We start from the raw sequence: 21378 nt of genomic DNA on the forward strand, positions 1-21378 counted from the left end.
TTGTGGTGGAATTGGCACTAGAGTAGTTGCTGCCAATCATTAAAACTACCATTTGGAGATACATGCTGGAGACTTATTTCGAATTCCAACTTTCATATTGAACATTTAGACACTGTTATCCAAAACAAACAGGGCAAAAAAGAGAAATGTTTCTCAATAAAGGGACTTTTGTGAGTGCGTGCAGAACATTGTCCGCATTCATTCCACCCAATTTCCACAATATGTTTCTGCATGTGTGCGATTGCGCAGTCAGTCATGCATATAGGAACGCTTTATCTGTGGCACAATTACAGCTCTTCCAGAATGAATTCGCCACTGTCTGAACCAGAGTAATTTCCAACATATGCTCTTGTCTGACAGAATGACTTTGAGTATATCCAATCTGTTCTTTGGGAACATCTTTATCAGGGTCGCAGAATTCACAGGGAAAATACAGTAGACAGACAGCATTCTATTACAGATAATGCCTTTGAAATGACTCTTTCTCTTTAAATTTCCTCTTACATAGCTTTAATGATAGAAAAAAAAATCCCCATACTGTTCCCCATATGCTACAATGATATTTTGTATCCGTTGGTTGCAAAGATTCATTGAAGGTATATGAGACTTTATTGAGAAAATTATTTAAACTCATGATTCCCTGTAATTCAGCAGGACAAATAAGTATTTTTGGAAACCTTGGGGTCGCCAGTAGAATTTAAAGTAAAGTTGTGTGGCTTGTTCATGCAGCATGCATTTATAATGACAATCCCACTGATGGGATCAGCAGAGTTTAAAAGGTCTTTTGCTGATTGCATGTAGACAGCATGCCATGACAAAATAGGGATGCACTGGTCTCTTGTAAACAGGGAAGAGAAACAAAGACAGGCGACTGCGAGGTGAGAACAGATGAAAAATAGTCTCTTCACTCTGCTGGACTCTTGCTTTCTCTCTTTGTCCTGCTTTGTCCCTTTTTTCCTCTGTGTCCCCTCTCTCCCACCGTCTTGCCCCGCTCCCTGTGTCCTTCCCTGTCTCCCTTTACTGCCTTTCTCCCTCTCTCTAAGCGGCTCCCCCTCTCTTATACCCCTCTCTCCTTTCAGTGCTGCAGCCCACCCTGCTCTGAGCTTTAATGGTACATGCCATTAGAAAGCCCATCTCTAGAAGGGAGAGGGGGGCAGTGAGGGGAGGGAGGGGTGGTCTCTATCTCAGCTAAGAGGCTACTTTAGTCCCCCGGCATAAGCACATTCACAGATGTCTCTCCACGCATAGAGCCGTCTCGCCCGTCACGACAAGGCAGCCCCATTTCTGTGTGAACCGCCGAGCCGCAGATAGGGAGAAAGGGACAGACAGAGAGAGAAAGAGACACACAGAAAGAGGAGGGAGAGAGAGAGGGGGAGCGAGAGAAGGAAAAGGAGGAGGAGGAGGAGAGCCACAGAGCAAAACACATACATCGCTGCTACTCTGACATCTCCCCTCGTGAGCGTCTTTCAGTGCTTGTGAGCACAAGAAGAGGAGAGCAGGCAGGGAGGAAAACAAATCCTGGGAGCTTCTTTCCTCCCTTTTGCCTTATTTTCCCCTCTTTTTTTTATCCCTCCGCCATCCGAGGCTTGAAGGCGAGTGTCAGCTGGCATGGCAGAATAAAATAAAGGGATGCTTTGAATGCTGCCTCTCTTTCAACAAGGGACAAGGGAGAGGAAGGGGGAACAACATACAGTGGGGGCAAAAACAGGATTTCTAGAATGAATGGGAGTCCTTCCGCCGCATGCGCTGGGAATAGCAGTCAGACACTGAAGTCTCTGAATGAGGTAAAGATAATCGTATCACTTTATCTTCCTGTTTTTTTCTTTCTTTCTCTGATTGGGCAGCAGGCTCTGCTATAGATCTGAGAGGCAGTTGAAAGCATGCACATCAGCTTGACAAAGATGAACCCATTTCCATGCTGGTCAGGGTTGGAACAGCAGCGGGGAGATTGCCATCTTTGTCCCTGGGTCGCTGTGTGTGTGTAGCGGCACGGTGGAGGTGCTGGGAAAAATCTATGCATGTTGCATGCTGCAGAGAGGCGGCGTGAGCTGCAGGGAGATGAGACGATGTTGGCCTGATGAAGGGAATTGCTGATAATCCCCATGATGAGCAGTAGGGTGCTGAGATAGCAGAAGCACATGGCGAGTTTTTTCCTCAACCCTGGTCTCTTCACTGACCAGAGGAGCTGAAGTGCTGCTCTGGTGTCGCACAAGGTCCAGCTCTAATTTCTATTCAGTGAGCGAGGCAGTTAACTAGCTAATAAATGCAAATGAGATTCTCTTTATCATAAAATATGAATACAGTGTCTTATAGCAGTGATATATTGAAATTCTGTGGAGGAATTGGAAGATGAAAAAATAATGAATTAAGAGTGGCTCGTGGAGATGCAGGGTAAGAACAAACTGCACTGCGTGTGTGTTTTTTTTTTCTTTTTCTTTTTTTTTCTTCTCTAAAGCGAAGTCTGACAGTGCACTTTCACTGGTGACTCTGGGGAGCCCTTCTCCACCTTCCAGACAGAAAATAACAACTTGTCCAGAGGAGCGAACAAAAAAGGGGCACTGGCTTGAGAAAAAGGAAGCCTTGACTTGACGTTAAGTGGGCTGTACATTCTCCTGTGACAGCTACCACGGAAACCCCGGCTCCCTGGGAAAAGATGCATGAGTGGGGCTTATTCTGTTGATCAGCACAGGTGCATGAGAGTATTCACCACTGTATGAACACAAGCAACTGCTCGTTAATCCTGCAAAGATAAAACAATAGTGCTTTGTTTGACCCGGCATCCCACTTCAATCAGTTAACGAGACAATGGCAGCACATTTTGGCTCTTATGGTAATTTGGGTGCACATGGCATATAGACAGGAAAAAAACAAAACAAAAATAATAACACTCTTTCCCCAGCTTCTTTTGGCAATGTGCCCCAGGATAGTGATAGAGGCAACAGAAGTAGAAGTCACAATTATATGTGTGTGTGTGTGTGTGTGTGTGTGTGTGTGTGTGTGAAGAGAGTGCTGGCAATAGTAATATTGCATGGTTCAGTAGTTTATTGTATGAATTATTTTAGGGCTTATTCAGCAGAAACTCATAGTAGTCTCATTGGAAAATACAGCTCAGAGTGGCTATAGTGCCAAAGGTCTGGGCGACAGTCCCAAGTCCCTGCTCATGTGTCAAGAGACATCAGCCCGACTCTGCCTGGAAGTTCTGACTGGTTCAGTCAAAACAGGCTGACACCCATCATGACATCACTCATTTTGGACAAATATGTTTTCTCTCAAGTTTGGATTTTCACAAGCAACCAACTGAGTCAGAGAAAACAGGAGCTCCAAAAACTAGAAAATTATTATTTTAAATATTAGATCATTGTTATGAAATAATGTTCAACATGCCAAATAGGATATGATGGACACTTTTACCTAGTGAGTGTTACAGTGCAATGAGCACAGACTTTTTTTTTTAAGCCACAGAGGAAATACAATAAAACATCAGTTCTTTATGAGACAAATCCATCTTCAGATCCTATAATATTTCTGTTCATCTGTTCCATAATGTATACACATGACGGCAGCAACACCTGGCACCCGTTATTCAGCTTATATGTTTGCATGCAATGAAGCTGTGTTCCCAGCTGTTTCTCACATGGGTGTTAGATGCATGTATAGCCCTGCATTCTCTGACCGTGTATATATTTAGCCCCTGCTCAGGCTGGCAATGTCAGCAAATAGCATCCAGATCTCATTTATGGAAGGGGACAGTTTGTCATTTCATTCTGTGTGTCATCGTTGCCCCTGGCCTTGGACATGCAGCACACACACACACACACAGTGCTGATAGGTCCAAAATATGCACATGTGGCCACAGCTCTGCCAGAGAGCACAGCTACAGTGTAACCCATGGGTGAAGATAGAGCAGAGCAGAATAGAAGAATAGAATAGAATAGAATAGAATAGAAGAATAGAATAGAATAGAATAGAATAGAATAGAATAGAATAGAAAACAGGGAGATATAGGCTAATTAATTAAGGAAGCAACATGCCATGAAAAAAAAAAATCTGCCTGTGGATTATCTACACAAAAATGGCTTGGCTAGCTCAGTGTTGGTGTTCATGTTGAGAGAATGTTAATTGCTGGAAATCAATCACAGTAGTTTCAAAGTAATGGTCATTTTAAAAGTGGGGCAGAGTGTGCAGGCTAATGGCTAACCGAAGGCTACTGAGGCTGGCATAACGTCCGAATTTCAGTTTGTTACTACAGTTACATACTTGGTTCAAAACATTATAGTCAGTGCATTAATTTAGAGGAGCAATTACACTGTTTGCATTACATGGTTTGAACAAACACCCTCCAGCCAGTCAGAAACATGTTTTCACCTGGACCATGGTAAATTAAAAATACCATGTACCTCAGCACATTATTTTCCGCCGCTGGGGAAACATGTCAGTTGTTCATGTCCACAGCAATATTCCATGTGAAGTTAATGTATTCATTACCCATAGCAGTGCAGCATTTCATAAATCATTGTGGTTCTGGCGAAATGTGCGTGAGGCCTGACGATACAATAGGGACTGGTCAAGATTTGTGCACAAATGTTTTGAAATTTACCACGAAGCTGCAGTGCTCAAAAACATCATGTGGGCGCTTGTGAAGATTCTACCTACAGTGATACAGGTTTTTGAACCCGACTCCGCTGGGCCAGCTTCATGCGTTTGATGTCTTTTCAGTGCGTGCTGTAGGTTTCTGAAGGCAGCAGAGGATTTTCTGCAGATTCAGTCAGGGAGTTGTCCGGCCTTGAGCAACAGAGGGGCAGGGGAGTAGGAGGAGATGAGAACACAACACCTCCTCCAACACATGCATACCATATGCATGAGGAGAGGCTGTGTACACTCTGTGTGTACAGTATGGGCATGCATTTAGGTGTATACGCCTGGAGTGGTAGCACAGACACACACACACACGCAGATACACGTATAGGCTAGCACACACATACACACTCATTTCATTATTAAATCCGGGGGTTTAGAAAACCAAGCCCAACCTGGAGAAGCAGTCTTTCATCTTGCATTGTCATCAAACAATGTTAGAGAAAACTAAATCCACTGGAGGGATGGCAGTCCACTATCAGTTTGTGTAAGGAAAACCAAGTGCAAAGTGATTAATAGGGACCCTCTTTGCCTGGTAAATATTCATGGCATGAATATTAACCACTGTGACTGTTTCCCAGAGTGACGCCACAGTAGCCCAGTCTTTTTGTGGCTACATTATTCATTCACTCCGAGCTGAAACCACGGGTTACATGCTGACAGCAGGCGAGTGCAGGATGGAAGTCTTTCCCACTTTGGGAAAGGCTCTCGTTCCCTGGGACCAGATGCTGACAACGTGCGGAAATGTTTCACTAATGTTGATGTACAGCTAAGTAGATTACCATTGGCAGCCAGACTAAGACAAAAGGATGTTTTAAATTAGAGAAATAAATAAATAAATAAAATTAGAATGTGGGAGGAAACTAAAATTAAACTAAAACAATATTCTCTCTATGTAAAAAACAAAATAAAATGAAAATCTCAGTGAAAATGTTAAACTGAGGCAAAAATACAACATTTTTAAGAAGACTTTTTGTCTCATTTTACTGAGTGCAAAATAAAAGATTCATTTTTGGGATTTTTTTCCCCAGAAAAAAAAAAAAAAATCAGGATTTATTGATTGCATTACACAATGCCTATTGCAAGCGTTGTTCTGTTAAAAAATGCCACCCCTATCAGAAATGCTGAGCTTTAAATACAATTTGAAAACAATAAAAAATATAAAATAATGAGACATCCAAAACTATAATAACCCCTAAATGAATGAATGAATGAATAATTTTAGGAGGTTTCTGCAAAGGGTATCAATGTAAAGTTTAGAATTTTTCCTTTTACATAAATAAAAGAAATAGTATTGATTTCTTGTACATATCTTAGGTGAGGTGAAGTCCAGATTGGCTGTTTCACTATAAAAGCCAGAAAACACTGTATTCACCACTGAGGTCTGACAAATTATTCAAGTGAAAGTCAGACATTTCTTTTCTAATATTTCCTCATGTGCAACAATAGACTTTCAACAAATGCTCAGCAAGGTACCTCTAATGAGTCCAGCAAACTAAGGAAATTACAATTTGCACTCCTCTCCTGCCTGAAAATTCCTTGGACGGATGTTTTGCATGTTATTTCATTATGTTCACATGGTGAAAATCAGTATCACAGAGAGAGAAACAGACTGCAGTCCTGAAGGAGGTCTGTATTTTTCGGTAATGGGTGCTCATAATGTAGGTCATCGAGGAATTGAAGCTACTCTCTTGTGCTCTGCATTGTAAGTCACTGGTTTAGAGTGTCAGCTAAATGACTAAATGGTAGCCTAAATAGTCTAAAAATATGCAATGGCAAGGTTTGATGAGGGCCTACGGCTGTCCCAAAAGCAGCCATACGCCTTAAACTTTGCTTGGCACATGCCCTTTTTAATGAACAGCTTCGAAGCAAAGTTGTAGTAAAATGAAGACTGAACAATCTGCTTGGCCCTACAGCAGTGCTGTAGTACCTCCATGGATTACACTCCATGGGGCACTTAAAATCTGTCTGGCTGCCCATTAAGCCAACCACTATCCTGGCTCATTAATGTCCTGCAGAGGTATTAGAATAAACTGTGCTCCATAGACTCATTTTGGCAGAAGCTCTCTGCCTTCTTTCTTGCAGCTTTTTACCCTCCAGGGACAGCAGTTGTTCGCCTGAGGTACATCATAGCAGCTTGGAGTGACCAGCACCACCAGATAATTAGGTGCTCAATTCCTGTGCACATCCATAGTATATGGCAAAAAAACTACAGTAACTGTTCACTAGTTTCAGCAGTTTTTCTAGGTTGCCATATATAATCGCTGTGTGGGATATCACCATTCACCTAAAGCAGAAATAAGGTTTGAAAGCCAGCAGGTCCCCCTGAATACTGTTGTTCATGCTCTAACTGTTGCCAATTTTATCAAAACTATCAGTCACTTGTAAGAATATAATCACAAGATGCTTGAGGCTGATTATTTTTTGTTGTTGTCACATTTCAGTCAGTGAGGAGGGTCTGTTTTGTCTGTTGCTATGATAATTTAAGTTCTTAAAGAGGTATTTTTATAGCAACATTTCACCCTTTCAGTGAATGAGTATTTCTGCTGACTACCACCTACTTGCATGTGCAAGTAGGTGGTAGTCAGGAATGGGTGTGAATAAAGTGAATGACATCACTCTCATTTCAGTTGCGAGATTTTTTGCTACGGCAGGGAACCCTGTTTAACGGTTCAATCAGTAATGCTGATCCTTTCAAACACTTTTCCCCTTTTTATTAATAAAAATTTCTGCAGTCATTTTAGTGGTTATTGTCTCTTTATGCACATTTGTGGTTGCCCCTGCTCCCGTGCTGTCTTGGAAGAGGGGGCTATTACCGAGAGCTGGCATCGTGGTATCACTTGTGCTCACATCTATCAGGGCTGTCCGCCTATCAGCTGCAGAATAGGAGACGCAGCAGACATGCTTGTGTATCGAAGACATATGCATGTACTCACATAGTGTATGAATATATACACACAGGCCCCACCACAGTCTCTCACACACACACAGCAACCACAGAAATGCATAATAGTCTTGAATATCTACAGGCGAAAACACAAAGCAAAGCCCCTAACCCAGCCCTGGAGCTGTACTTTCCGCGCTGTCGTACCATTATCTGCCACACACAGTGACCAAGAACAGAGTGGAAAACACTTCTTTTTCTCTCTCCTATCTCCAGACATATTTCCTCCCAAGCCTTATGTAACACAGCAGAATGGATAGGAAGAGCCCGACTCTTTCCTTCATGGAAAAATGAACTTAACCTATAATCAGCGTGGTGGGGACACACAGTTTGTGTCTTCAGTGGAGTGCTCCGCTCTACGGGGGGCGTGGAGGGGGGTGTACATGAAGTAAAAGGTGATATTTCAGCAGTACGTTGAATACTGACGAGACTGTGTTGACTAGTGGTAGGAGGCCGAGGGAAGGAGGCTGAGATGACCGGCCGATGTGATGACAGAGTCGTCCCTCATCGTCAGTCTGTAAATGCCCCGCTGACGTGACCTGGCAGTGATAGTGAACATTGTAGTGTTTTCATTTGTAAGGTGTGCTTTGTTCTAGTTACCAGACCCTCTGCAGTACTACTCTATACTAAGTTATGATCTTGATGACGTCAACAGACAACAAAAACCTGTGCTGACACCACAATGTAACTCAGTAACTTTTTCCCAGAATACATTTAAAATGAGCTACTTTTCTATTTTTATTTCAGTAGATGTTTTTTACAGCAGTACCTCTACTTAAGTAAAATATCAGCAAAGTAAGAGGATATTGCACAACTCAATCTCTTTTAAATCCTGTTACCATTACAAAGTTAGTCTTTATTTATTTATTTATTTATTTATTTATTTATTTCATCTTTTTTATTTTATTTAATCTGTAATCTGTGGATACTGCTGAAAAACTGTGAATTTCCTGCGGGATGAATAAAGTATCGATCTATCTATCTATCTATCTTGCCAATGTACGCTCTATTCACTGCTGAGACACACAAACATGTTAAATTCAAGGCAATGACTGGCTTAAACAAGCCCTAAATAAATGTTAAGGTATAATCCAGTAATGATGTTAAATTATGTGGTTTGGCAGTGAAATTGGTGTATGAGCTGGGGAAGAGTGAGCATCCCGCTTTTTTTTTTCTGTGTTTATGTCTGCCGCTGATACACATCCTGTCCCTTTAAGGGATGGCTGCTGTAATTACTCACAGATTAGGCATCAGCAATGGCAAAGGCTCTGCACAACAATAAGCCCTGGTTTGGACGCACACACAAGCTCTCTCAATTACACTCTAGAGAAAATCCTAGAGGCTTTGTCGCAAATCCCTCAGCTTTAACGAGAACTAAGTGTCCATCCACCACTATAGTGGGAAAGGATCACCTTATGAACATGCTCAGAGATTAAGTCGGTAACCTCTCAGAGACAACACAGCCCTGTGAAAGGGATCACCATCGCTAAGCGTTGCTCTGACAATGCTCTTACCATAACAGATGCACACATTTGTAGATGGCACATGGTGACATTCCTCTGCCAGGTTGAAGTATAGTTCATGTTATTGACTCTAATGAGAAATTTAGCTTGCAGAAAGGAATTTGTGACTATAGTCAGTCAAACTATTATAACTTCAAACACAGGTACTAATACTGCAGCGCTCTTATAACTGAGAGAATCACTAAACAAAAGCATTAACTACAATTGTGCTGTCGGTGAACAACAGCAGGATGCATATTCCCAGAATGACTTGAGTTTGGCAGGGAAGGTCATGGGGTCACCAAAACCTGAAGGGTTCTTCCTCTCATGGGTTGTGAATATGCAGAGCAAATTTGAAAACAGCATTAAAGTTATCACATTCACAGCAAGGATCTGGTGGCGGTGGTCTAAGCAAATGTATTATATCCCCAACACCGCTGTTCCAGGGATATTATAAATGTGTTGATTTCACCAAAACAGTTTGAAAATCACCAAGCCTGTCCTTGGAATGTGATTGTAATGCCTCCAATTCACTTCCATTTGAAATGGCTGAAGAGAGAATGAAACATCCACCTCTGCTGGCAAATTGAGTTTGCATTTTCTTCTCAGCATAGAGTTTATGTTTGGTGAACTTTGACCCCAACCAATACCAAAAAAGAAGGTGTGGTTGACTCCACTTGGCTGTAGTTTTTTTAACATTACTTTAACATTAGCAACTCATCCGGGAGGAAACTGTAACTTTTGTGATGTTTGCCCTGCCAGTCTTATAGAGTACAGCCTCTTCCATCAGCTCTTGCCTTTCTCCATCTCCTCCTCACAAATAAAAATGCGAAAATCATTCTCTCATCTTCAGAAACTATTTTCCTGTGACAAAACCACAGCAACTCAAGCAAGACTTACAAACCTGCAAACTCATTTCCATGTGTGTGCCACCCAGGACTGCCCACATTTAGCATACCAGGATGTGAATTTCGCCCCAGCAGTGGTATTAACATACACTTGAATTTGCTCATGTGTGACGGTACCCTCACGCTTATGGTATTTCCACCATACTGCTTGGTGTGTGAGCACACACTGTATTCCCTTTTGCAAGGCTCTTGAGGCTCTGTGCAACCTAAAGAGCACATACCCCTCAGCTCTATATATTGCAAAGAAAGAACCAGTGAATACATAGAGACATTTAAAATGGACTAGTGGAAACAGCAGATTGAATGACGAAGAGACCTCACTGGAATGTGTGTGAGGGGAAAAAATCCAAGTGAAAAATCCCAGCTTCAAAAACAGTGACATAATTCAACTTGTTTCCACTGCATTTTGTTTCTTGAGTTTTCTTGAATCAAGCAACATTCCTGTATTTTGATGCTCATAAGCGGTCCGGCTTGTTCTGCCTCAAAGAGCTGGCTCTCTGTTCAAGAAAATTCTCTTTTTATTTCACCCACCGGCAGTTATTTTTAAATTTCTCATTAGAGTCAATACTTACCTGGCAGGGGACATACCATGAATCTATCTATCTATCTATCTATCTATCTATCTATCTTACTTTTTCCCCACTTTCCCTCATTATCTGAAGACTCACTATGGGTGCAAATGACTTGTTAAGGATATTTTTGCAATGTAATGGAGCAACAGATCCAAATACCACTGCAGCCCTTCCACCTGTATATCAAAGTGTACTGGCTTGTTGCTGTAGACCTCCACAAAGACCTGATGAGTTCAAAAATGAGGCAAACTGCTCGGGTTCATACATGATGACATCTTGTCTATGTCATAAATGTTTTTTTTCTAGGTCTGAGACCAATCTGATTTGCTAATCTACTCCACGAAAAATCATGCTATTAAGTCCATGAGAGTTTTTTTATCCATCGATGCTGAATGCACTGAACTCATTTTTCTGCCATGGTGCAATCATCCCTGTTACACAGTATGAAATAGGATTGGCATAGTGGAGGCTGTCTGACTTTTGGATTTGGAGTTACTTGAGGTAATGTAGGCAGCGGTTGTGACTGTTTTGACTGACTGAGATGGATAAACACTCATTTACAGCAGGGAATTACTCCAGATTAAATATTAATAAATGTTTTTACCCTCAGAGTTATATTTACATTTCCAGACCCACAATACCAACATAGCAATGAGCAAAGCTCAAGCATGAGTAAATACAGAGGAGAATTTGCCAATACATGCTGGGGAATTTATATTCCATTTCTCCTTTATAGTCGTTCTAGTTTATCAATCTTAAACTTCCAACTCCTAGAGAGAGTGATTACTAAAAGTTTCAATGTGAAGTAGATGTAGAAGAGACACTTTCGTTTCTGCAGTTCAGATCGAACAGTCTCACAATATCATGACAGTGTCATGGTGAGGAGTGAGGGATGACAAGCCTGAGCTGCTGCTTTTGTTCCTCTTGTTACAGGCATGACATTTCATGCAGGCCGCAATTACTTGAAGCTTCCTGTGTTGAATCTCCGGTTCCTGCTGGCAGTGAGTGGCCCTGTCTCCTTCATGAATGCTGGAAGTTGGCCTAATATATCATTCAACTGTGCAGCCAAACTCTTTCTGTTAATTCTGCTTTCCTTGCAACACCGACATGATCTCTTCCACATGAAAAGAGATGAAACGTGTGTGTGTGTGTGTGTGTGTGTGTGTGTGTGTGTGTGTGTGTGGCTGTGAAAAATCCAACTCATTTTCAACATTGATTTAATGTCAAAAGTAATAAAGAGCAGGGTGACCTGTTGAAGTGTCTGCCACATGCATTTATCATCTTTTGCTTTGGGCTTTAATTACTGATGATAAAAGAGAAGTGGGGTCTGCCCTCAAGTTTTCTTTTTTTTTTTTTTTTTTCTAGTATTAATTCGCTAAGCTTCTCAGCTATAAGAATTTGGGAAAATTGCAAGACACAAAACGTCAAATCCTGATACAAAATAAGGAGCTTAAGTTCATGCCGGTAATCACTTTTCATTTTTTTCCATAAATGTCCCATAATGTGTCTCTGCACTAATTCATACTGGCATGTTAGGACTATTGTGGTGACTTTAAATAATAGTGACGTGCCTGCTGTATAAAAGGCACATTGACATTGTACAAAAATGGCAATTTTCACAGCCAAGTTAAATAGAAAAATTATTTGGGTTTCACTCCACATTTAATATTCCATCCCCACCCATCCTTCTCTGTACTTAATGCTAACCGACAGGTTTGATATGCGGTTTACATATTCAGTCCTGAGGGCTGAAGCATAATGCCCTTCAGGCTATTGCTACTGAGGCTGTCCATACCATCTGACTGCAGATATGTTGGTGTTGAATATTATGTGATATATTATGGGAATTAACAAGGCAGAAGTTTAGCAATGACTTGTGGATTCATAGCCAGAAGATCATGTGGCCTATCAGTCCCTCTTCATATTAGATCCTTTGTGCTAATAATAAGAAAAACATTTGTACTGTGTTAAAACCAGATTTAAACCTAAGCATAATGCATGAATGAATTGCAATTATTCATCTAAATAAGTGAAATACTTGGACATCTGAAGTCCTAGGCAGGGGTTTCTAGCTTCACCCGGAATTTCTATTACATTTATTGTTGCCCTGCAAAGGTGACGTTGCTATGGTGGTCTGATTCCGTGATGCCAAGTTTGGTTTTCCCTAACTGGAAAGTGAATGGGTGCATTTCAAAATGCTATTCATTTCCAAGAAAATCATTTTATTACAGTCACTGCTCAATATCAGGGGAAAAGCATTACAGCATCCTGTAACAGTTTATTTTTCAGCATCAAAAACATTATGCACAATAAAGTACATAATATTCAATAGTGAGTTTGACTTTGAGGCCAGCAGTCATTACAGTCTCCCAGGTGCAATAGAACGATCTCCTTCTGTTTGTTTGTTCCATCCTACACAATATCCCAGACACCGCTGATCACATTATGACAACACTCAGGAGACTAATGCATATCACCATTGCCCTCTAGCATTTTCTTATTGGCCCAAGGCGGTCCTGCAATTACAGCTCTAAACAAGGTGACGTTTGCTACTGACAGTCCATGAGAGGCATCAGTTTATTTACCGCTATTCCTGAGTGTCTCAAGTGTAACCATTCTTCTTCCAGATTTTTTGAACGGCTTAGTCTAGTTTTACTGCCCATATGTTTTATTTTATCTCAGATCACGAGAACATCATACAATTAAGGAACTATTACGTTGACGCCTCCCAAAACTACAGTAGGAGAGGATTAAATTGGGAATGAAACAGCACTATATCCTCTTGGTTCCTAAGAGAGATTGACCAAAACATCTTGTTTATATCTACCTCATCTCTGTAGAGTACAGACGCTTTATAGTTAAAATATGTTGCCAGAAACGCTCGTTGCAAATTACTACTGCTGAACACACACAGAGCTGATAAGGTGGTAGTTCTATCAAACACCACCTAGACATCTCCGACAGCTTAATAATTGTTTGTGTTGCCTGCTGACGTTTCCTTATAATGGTATGTTGCAGATGATGGTCAACCGGGCTCAGGAAAATTGGCAAAGGCAGCATTTGCTGCATGCCGCAGGGCAGAGGAACACTCCTGCCAGCCGCAATTTTAAGATGTCCAGGGCTCTTACATGTTTACTAATCATGTGTCACTGCCCAGTGAAAACCCAGTATCTCTAAAATGGCAGCTTTTCATGAAGAAAAACAGCCTTAGCTTGACCATCGTGCCTTTTAGGGTTCATCCAGTGGCTTTACAAAGCTTTTAAGCTTTTCTCAACTGACAGAGAAAAATGTAATCCTTAAGGACACAACGTGAAAATGAGCAAGATTGTTAGTTATGAAGTTTTCACCTGACAACAGAAATATGGCACTCTGCCACAACTTCATGTGCAACCATATCAGTGAAGGTTGTAACTATATTTGACTGCTCACTAAATTGCACTGACCCTTCCTTGCACTTCAGCTGACACCAGATACTCTGCACAAAACATTGATTTCTTACAAGCAATGTGCCGAAACTACTGATACCTCATTAATGCCTCTTTCTGCTCTTAGTTTAACTGTAACAGCCAGATTTGTTATGATATTAACACAGCCTTGCAAGAGAAGAGGGAAAATGGATGTTAGCACAAGGTATTTGGGATTTAATGAATAGGATAAAAGAAGGCATGAAAGCACGTCAGTGCAAACATACATAAGAATAAAGATCACCCAGCGCTAATTCCCCTCCTGAGAGGCGAAGTGATTTGAAGACCTTCTGTAAGTGTGTGTGTGTGTGTGTGTGTGTATATTACTTCACGTTACTGAAACAGCATCATTTGAGTGAATGCCAAGAGACGGTGCTCACTCAGTAACATGCAGCTCAACATAGCATCATTGGCAAGGATAACTATAGACAGAACAATGTTCACATTGAGGATAGGAGTTGAGTTATAATACACAGTGGGCTGGAGGCCCGCGTCAAATGCCCTTGTGTGATTGATTACACGCTACAAGCTAATGAGATAAACAGAGCCCAAATCGATTCAGTCGGGGAGGAATCACGCCAGAGGGAGATATGCAGCAGTGTGCAGTGGCTGTATTGACACGCTCATATTCAAAGATGCACTGAAAGAGACCAAACTGTGCTTTTGGCTGAGAACAGCACTGTGTCCTCCTCCATTAGATTGTGCTGCTTTGCCCACCGCTGCAGTCAGGGTCAGTGCTGCCTCAAATAAAATGCTAGTGATAGGATATGACATGTTGGGTGCTTATTGCATAAAAATCAGGGCCAAGGAAGCTTTTTTCCCATGCAAAGACAAACAAGGCAGGGACTGTAAACTGTACAGACCAGTGCTGTACTAGCTGATTGGCATAAGGAAAGCCACTGTTTTTCTGTACTTCCCACTGTAGCTAGTCAGTGACAAACCAAATTAGAGAATGTGCACGGCTGTCTATCGGCCCAATTTAGGCACAGTGCTGTAGCTGCTGCCGTCCTCGGCCCATTGGCTAATGAGAGACGGACTGATGTGCTGGTGCTCGGCTTGACCAATTAAAACTTCCACGCTCCACCAAGATGACTGTAAGAGGATAAGCATGGGCTGGATGCCATGTGTGATGCTGAGTTTGTCTGAGCTGCTGGTGACTCAGAGTGTATGGTGGGCAGAGAGAGTGCAGGCTTCGGGGAGAGGGAGTGGGGAGGGTGGTGGCTGGATGTCTTGTCTTTTGTCCTCCTCATCACCCAACGTGGTTAAGATCTGTCCTCCACCAGGAACTGTTGCACTTTGCTGTTTTTGTTGCTCTGCTGGAATATATCCAAGAATTTTGTGCATTAGATCATAAGACCATAAGCATTGCTTGGCTTAGACATTCAGAGCTAAAGTCCTGAATATTTTTTTTTTTTTTTTCCCCTCCCAGCACACGGCCGCATCTGGTCTGGTCTCACCCTCAGCTCCTCGCCCACCTAGTGAGTGATGTGCAAAGTTGACAGGCATAGACAGGACATGTCACGGACAGCAAAACAAAGGATATACCAAAGTTTTCCCCCAAAACTTTCTGGGGACCCTCAGTAGCTGGACGGTCCAGCTGAGCCAGACAACCAGGGTGTGTGACAGGTTACTTTGTGACAGGGAGGGTGAGCAGGTGGTGCCACTGCTGGCTTAGCTCAGGGACAGCGTTAGTATCAGACAACCAGAGACCTGGAGAGGAGAGGATTAGAGAGAAGATGGCTTTTTTATATATATAATTGTTCCACTGTATGTTTGTGTTTAAGTGGATTGCATTAAAAAATGAAAAATCTGTTTCAGAGGTTAATTTTTCAAAAATTTCTCCTGGGGGTCGATGCCCTCAGACCCCCTGCAAGGATTTGGTCTGAGCGCCTGATAATAACAGGTCCAGCCAACACCCCTGCCTCAGACTAAGAGCATTACGGGGTGTTTGGGGTGGCTCAGTTTCATCTTGCTGTAATCTCCCTATCCACTTTCCAGTCTCTGTTGATTGTCACTGTTACAAAAGCAGCTGAAGTGCTTGATGAGGGTGGAGTGCCATAGGCCTCAGATATAAAGTTGAGCACAAGCCTTTGCCAACACAAAGTCAGGATATGACGTATTTTCTCTATGGGAAAAATACATGGGGTTTTCACCTGTCCATCACTGTAACAATCTGTAATTATTTCAGCTACAGTTTTAAAAGGGAAGATCTGGAAGTCTCAAAAATGCAAACAATTCAGAGACAAATGACATCTTTAATTCTGAGCCCTATCGTTCATTAAGATAACGCTTTGTGTTGCAGGCCACCCTACATTCAAACAAATAACCTCGTGTGGAAATGACAAATAACTGTCGTGGGTGGATTTGATCAGGTTGTGTCTTCATTTTTGCCGCACTGCTTTAGACATTTCATGAGACCAGGTTCAACACAATGACTGATACGCTTTTTGATGTTCTTCGATAAGCATGACAGCAGGAAAATAGAAAGAGGCCCAGGAAGGACATTCAGAGGAGGTGTGCTTAATTGATTGCCATATGATTGTGTCACTCAAGTCTTGTCGGCACACCAAAGGACACAAAGGAGGGAATCATCAGTCATGACAAGGGAGAGGAGCGGAGACACAGAGGAGAATATGACAGGAAATGACTGTTTACTGTTGGCCCTTTTGCACAGAGGACAAAGGGACAGGGGAGAATATGTTGCTTACGTACGAGCACAGGCCGAGCGAAAGACCAAATTTCATCTGTCTCCAGTTGCATAAATATTCAGATTTTTCCCTTAGTGTTTGATCATAAGCCTGTGGGCAGGAAGGGAACGGGGGAGGGGCGGCGTTGTCGTAATTCCTCCACAGACAGGCGTTTCACAGAAAGAGACTTGCTTCTTTTTCAAGCCTGTTCCCAGATTCGCCCTATGAGGGTGACATTTTGTTTTGCTGTGAAAGATTCGGCTTCTCTCTCTCTCTGTGCATGTGTGTGTGTGTGTGTGTGTGCGCGCATGCGTACATTAGTCGTGACTTAAAAATAGCCAATTAATACATTTTTTACACCACTGGTGAAATCAGCCTGAGTGGTTCTTACAAACAAGTAAAAGCTGGCACAAATAGGGACAATACTCCCTGATAGTGGTGATAGGCTCTGAATTTCATTTCCTTAAGCATTTTGGCTTAATTGAAGAAAAGAGTGGCAATTGCAAATGCCCCACTCTACCTCTCTCACCCTGTGGGTGATGTAAAACTATCTTTTATGCAAGACTGTCCTCTGGCAAAAAACAGCCTCATAGATTGTTTGTACCAGCAGCTTATTATAACCTGTAGTTACGTTTTAAAGTTGAGCGACCTCCAGTGAAGCTAAAAACACTGTGGTGTTAGAGTTAGAGTTACATAGATTTTAAGAGATGAGTATACTTGGCATATTTCTATTACAGTGTGGATACCCAGAATGTAAGCTAGCGATGGAGGACAAGCAAAATCTCAGGCTCGGGTTGGTTCAGACACACAAAAAAGAAATACCTGTCAGGTTTGGGTCGGGCCCCAAAAAGCCAAAGTAAAATCATCAAACAAGACGACGATAAAAAGGACTTTGGGTGAAAATTATACTAAGACAGGACAGTAGCTGTTGATTACATGGTCCACTGACAGTAAACCAAGTACACTGCAAGAAACAGGGGTGATAATCACTTCTGATTGATAGGCACAGGCTTGATGTGGTTTCTAACATGCTGAATTCAAATGCAGAGGGGAAAAAAACAAGCTTTTACTCCATGCACAAAGAGATGAAAAGGGATGGAAATCAATATACCTCCAGCCACACCATAGAGCAAATGAAAAGCATGCATGCCACGATAATGGGTATGGATTTCTGGGCATGTGGCTCATATTTTAATCCCAGTGCTGAAATATATATACATAGGTGAAAGATGATTGATGACCACGGAGGACATTAAGTGCATTTTCTGCACATTACGACTTCCATTCCTGCATGTTCAATCAACATGTTTAGAACAGAGAAATAGAGCCACTTTATATGCTTTAGAAATACCTTAGCTGTCAAAACAAAACAAAACAAAACAAAACAAAACAAAACAAAAAAAAAACCTTTTTCCTCCTTGGATCTATTTGGTAACATAAAAATTTTCCAACATTATTCTAAAGAGCAAGGCTTTTTTTTTTTTTTTTTTTTTTTTTTACAACTGTCGTGTCAGCACATACAGTTTTACCCTTTCACTTCGTATTAACTGGTTGCATGTAAGCTTGACACTCTGAGGATTTAATTGAATTCTGCCATCGCACTTGTTATAAATCTCTCTTCATAATATTTTCATTTAATGCCTAAAATGTTTCTCATTGCATTCTCAAAGGCCTGATTCATAATTGTCGTGATTGTAATGCACTTCTGTGTGAACTATGGCTCCCATTACTTGCATTATTTAAAAAGTGATTACATTCACTGATTGTTTCATAGGGATTTAGACTTTTTTTTCCATAAATGTATTGTCTCCTTTTTAATAAAGGTCTGCCACTATATGTGACAGTTCTACATGTAGTTTGATGGTACAAAAGGGCTGATCATATCTGCTATGTCTTTAAGTACTGGAGTTAAAAATATCATTCTTTTGAAAAATGATGGATTGGAACATTTCCATCTGGTTCCATCTGTAAGTCTACAAGAAAAGGTTTCCATCTGCAACCCAAACTGTTCAGAGCATTTTGTTTATGTATCTTACCAAACAGTCACAAGGTCAAACAAATCCTGGCTTGCATGAGTAAGGCGTTGTTGCAGTATAACTCTGGTTCTCTCAGCTTTAAAAGACTGACTTCTGATGCTGGAGCTGCTGCTGCTGTAGAGCCACTACTCCTGTATAATTAGTGGCTGTCAGAGGCCAGCTTAGGTAAAGACAGAATATAGATGAACTGTGGTCTCCTGTTTAAACGGCAGGACGCAGTGAGACTGGCAAACACTGTGTGGAATAGGGGGCGAGGAATGAAGGTCCAAAGAGCAACATGATAATACCAGTCAAACTGAGAGAAATGAGACAGCAACCTAGAGATTTCTTGCTTTGTCTAAAATCTGTGAGACACCTGGCCTGCATCTGACTTCCTGGTGGGCCTTTGTGCTTGTGCATATGTGCCTTTTATGCATGCATGCATGCACGCTCGTGTGTGTGTGTGTGTGTGTGTGTGTGTGTGTGTGTGTGTGTGTGTGTGTGTGTGTGTGTGTGAGACTCTATTCACTGGTGCATCTGTCTGTCTGTATTCCTTGATCCATTTGCCAGGTGAGCAAATTGTGTCCTAGGCTGTTGCTGTACTGAAAGAGTATGGTTGTTGGGGATGCTGTTACCAGGGTGATAGCCTGTGGTTGTCATGGAAGCTCTTGTTGACAATGGCAGATAAAGATAAAGACAAGAAAACAGGACAAATGTGTATGTTTTAGGAACTGAATTTACAGTAGATCCTTTGCTTGTCTGATTTGCTCATGTCAGTAAACTTCCCTTGCAGCTGCCCTGCCAAAGGCTCAGAGCAGGTTACAGGCAATACAATGTGAGATTTTTTAATATGATATAATATAGTGAGGCAGTATTGTATAATTTATTTATTTACTTTATTTACTTTTCTTCCCTGAAATCAATATTGTTTGTTAAAAAAGAAAAAAAAAGTGTGATAATGTTGTAATCCATTTATGTGATCCATGGCCACTGTACCACAGTTGATTTTGGAGCCTTGCATCACCTGCATTCTTAATCATTGCCGCTGTGGTGGGAGATAAATATGTGGCTTCTGCATTATTGCACAAAAGCAAACAGGTTGGAACACCAGCCTACAGGTGATTTAATAGCCAAATTCCTTCTCTCTGCTTTCCAGAGGGGAATTTAAAACCCTAATTTTGGGGGCGCATGATATTACAAAGAGGGAGACTGAGTGTTTTTTTCACACCACATTTCACCCTCAATTCTTTTGAAATGGAAACCTGAACTGAGAGGCTCCACTTTCAAAATCTCATCAACTTTCACTTCAGTGTGAGTACATCTCTCTTTGTAAGGCTCTCCGAAATTACAAAGCAGATGAAAGAAGTCATTATTATGCTTTGTCCCCACTTTGGTTACAGTTAGAAAGACTCGCATGATGGCTCGTATGTTTAAAATAAGCTGTCAGGGTCACCCTTTGTCCTCTCGCAACCCATCACTTTTTCCATCTCAAAGCATTTCCATCTCTGTTGCCTGGACAGTGCAGTCTGTGATTTTTATTGATTTTGTCCAAACAAGTATACTTCATGTTTTGTTTCTTAGTACAAAATTTACATTCAATTTACAGTTAGACTTGCCTGAGCATTATTGTTATTATATTTGTATTATATTTTTGCCATTTGGGATACAGTGTTATTCAGAGTAACTTACAATTTGTGCAACAACAGAATAAGTTGTAATTTGGAATCGCAAGTGTTACCGCTGCCAAATATAAGTTGAGCCATGGCCAAACACCCAAACAACAGAAGTAAACTTGTATATTCACATGGAATATAAAGTGATATGTGATAGAAAGTGATTTAAAAAAAAAAAAAAACCCTCGGCATGATAAGGGGTAAATACATAAGAAAGATACAAAGAAACAGAGGAAACATCTTATCTCAAATATACCCTTTGCAGTGAGTGAAATCGTTGTAAATCTGCGCCTGGGTTTGACTCTTAAATATGGTTTTCCCATCTCGACTGCAAATAACACCCCGCTTGTTCCATCCCTGTCCCATTAGGAGCCCATGGGTGTTCTTTGTGGCAAGCAAATAGCAAACACTACCCATACAAGTCGCTGCCCAGTCAGGTTTGAGGCACTACCCACTGAACAGGTTGCAACTGCTTACATAAAGCTATCGTCTTGTTTTGGCTGACTTGTGTGTTTTTGTTTGCGTGCCCTCCTGGATGCAGTGTAATGAGAGGTTAGTGTCTGCATCTGGCAATAGAGGAGTGCTATGTCAACCAGAGGGTAAATCTAAGCAGGTTTAAACCATTTAAATAAAGAGGAAAGGGTATCCTTTAAAGTGTAGCTTGTGTTAATCTTCACACAAATCTGATAAAGTGTGCTGCGCTCAAAAGAGGTTCGCATGAGCCACAAGTCGTATAGTGGCAGGCATGACATTAAATATCCAAATGTCAATGACATGTCATGCAAGAAAATAAGATTCATTTATTTATTTATATATTTATAAATAAATATATATTTATATATTTATTTATTTATACTTGTTTGTTTTTTGTCTCTTTTTTGTAAGGGGAACTAAAATCAATTTCCTGTAACTTATGGCACTTTTCATTGGAGGATTACAACTTTTTTGGCTTGCTTGAAAAAAAAAAGTTTTCATATG

At 41.2% G+C, this 21378-nt stretch overlaps 1 protein-coding gene across 1 annotated transcript in view; it reads left to right on the forward strand.

The window, feature by feature from the left end:
* The first annotated feature begins 1325 nt into the window (after positions 1-1325).
* Positions 1326-21378, forward strand: part of b3gat1a (beta-1,3-glucuronyltransferase 1 (glucuronosyltransferase P) a) — a 79925-nt gene continuing 59872 nt past the window's right edge. Inside the window, exon 1 of the mRNA XM_030067780.1 lies at positions 1326-1784. The gene's annotated coding sequence lies outside the window, so the exon portion shown is untranslated. The remainder of the gene's footprint in view (positions 1785-21378) is intronic.

Source organism: Myripristis murdjan, chromosome 13, assembly GCF_902150065.1.
Source record: "Myripristis murdjan chromosome 13, fMyrMur1.1, whole genome shotgun sequence".
Lineage (NCBI taxonomy): Eukaryota > Metazoa > Chordata > Actinopteri > Holocentriformes > Holocentridae > Myripristis > Myripristis murdjan.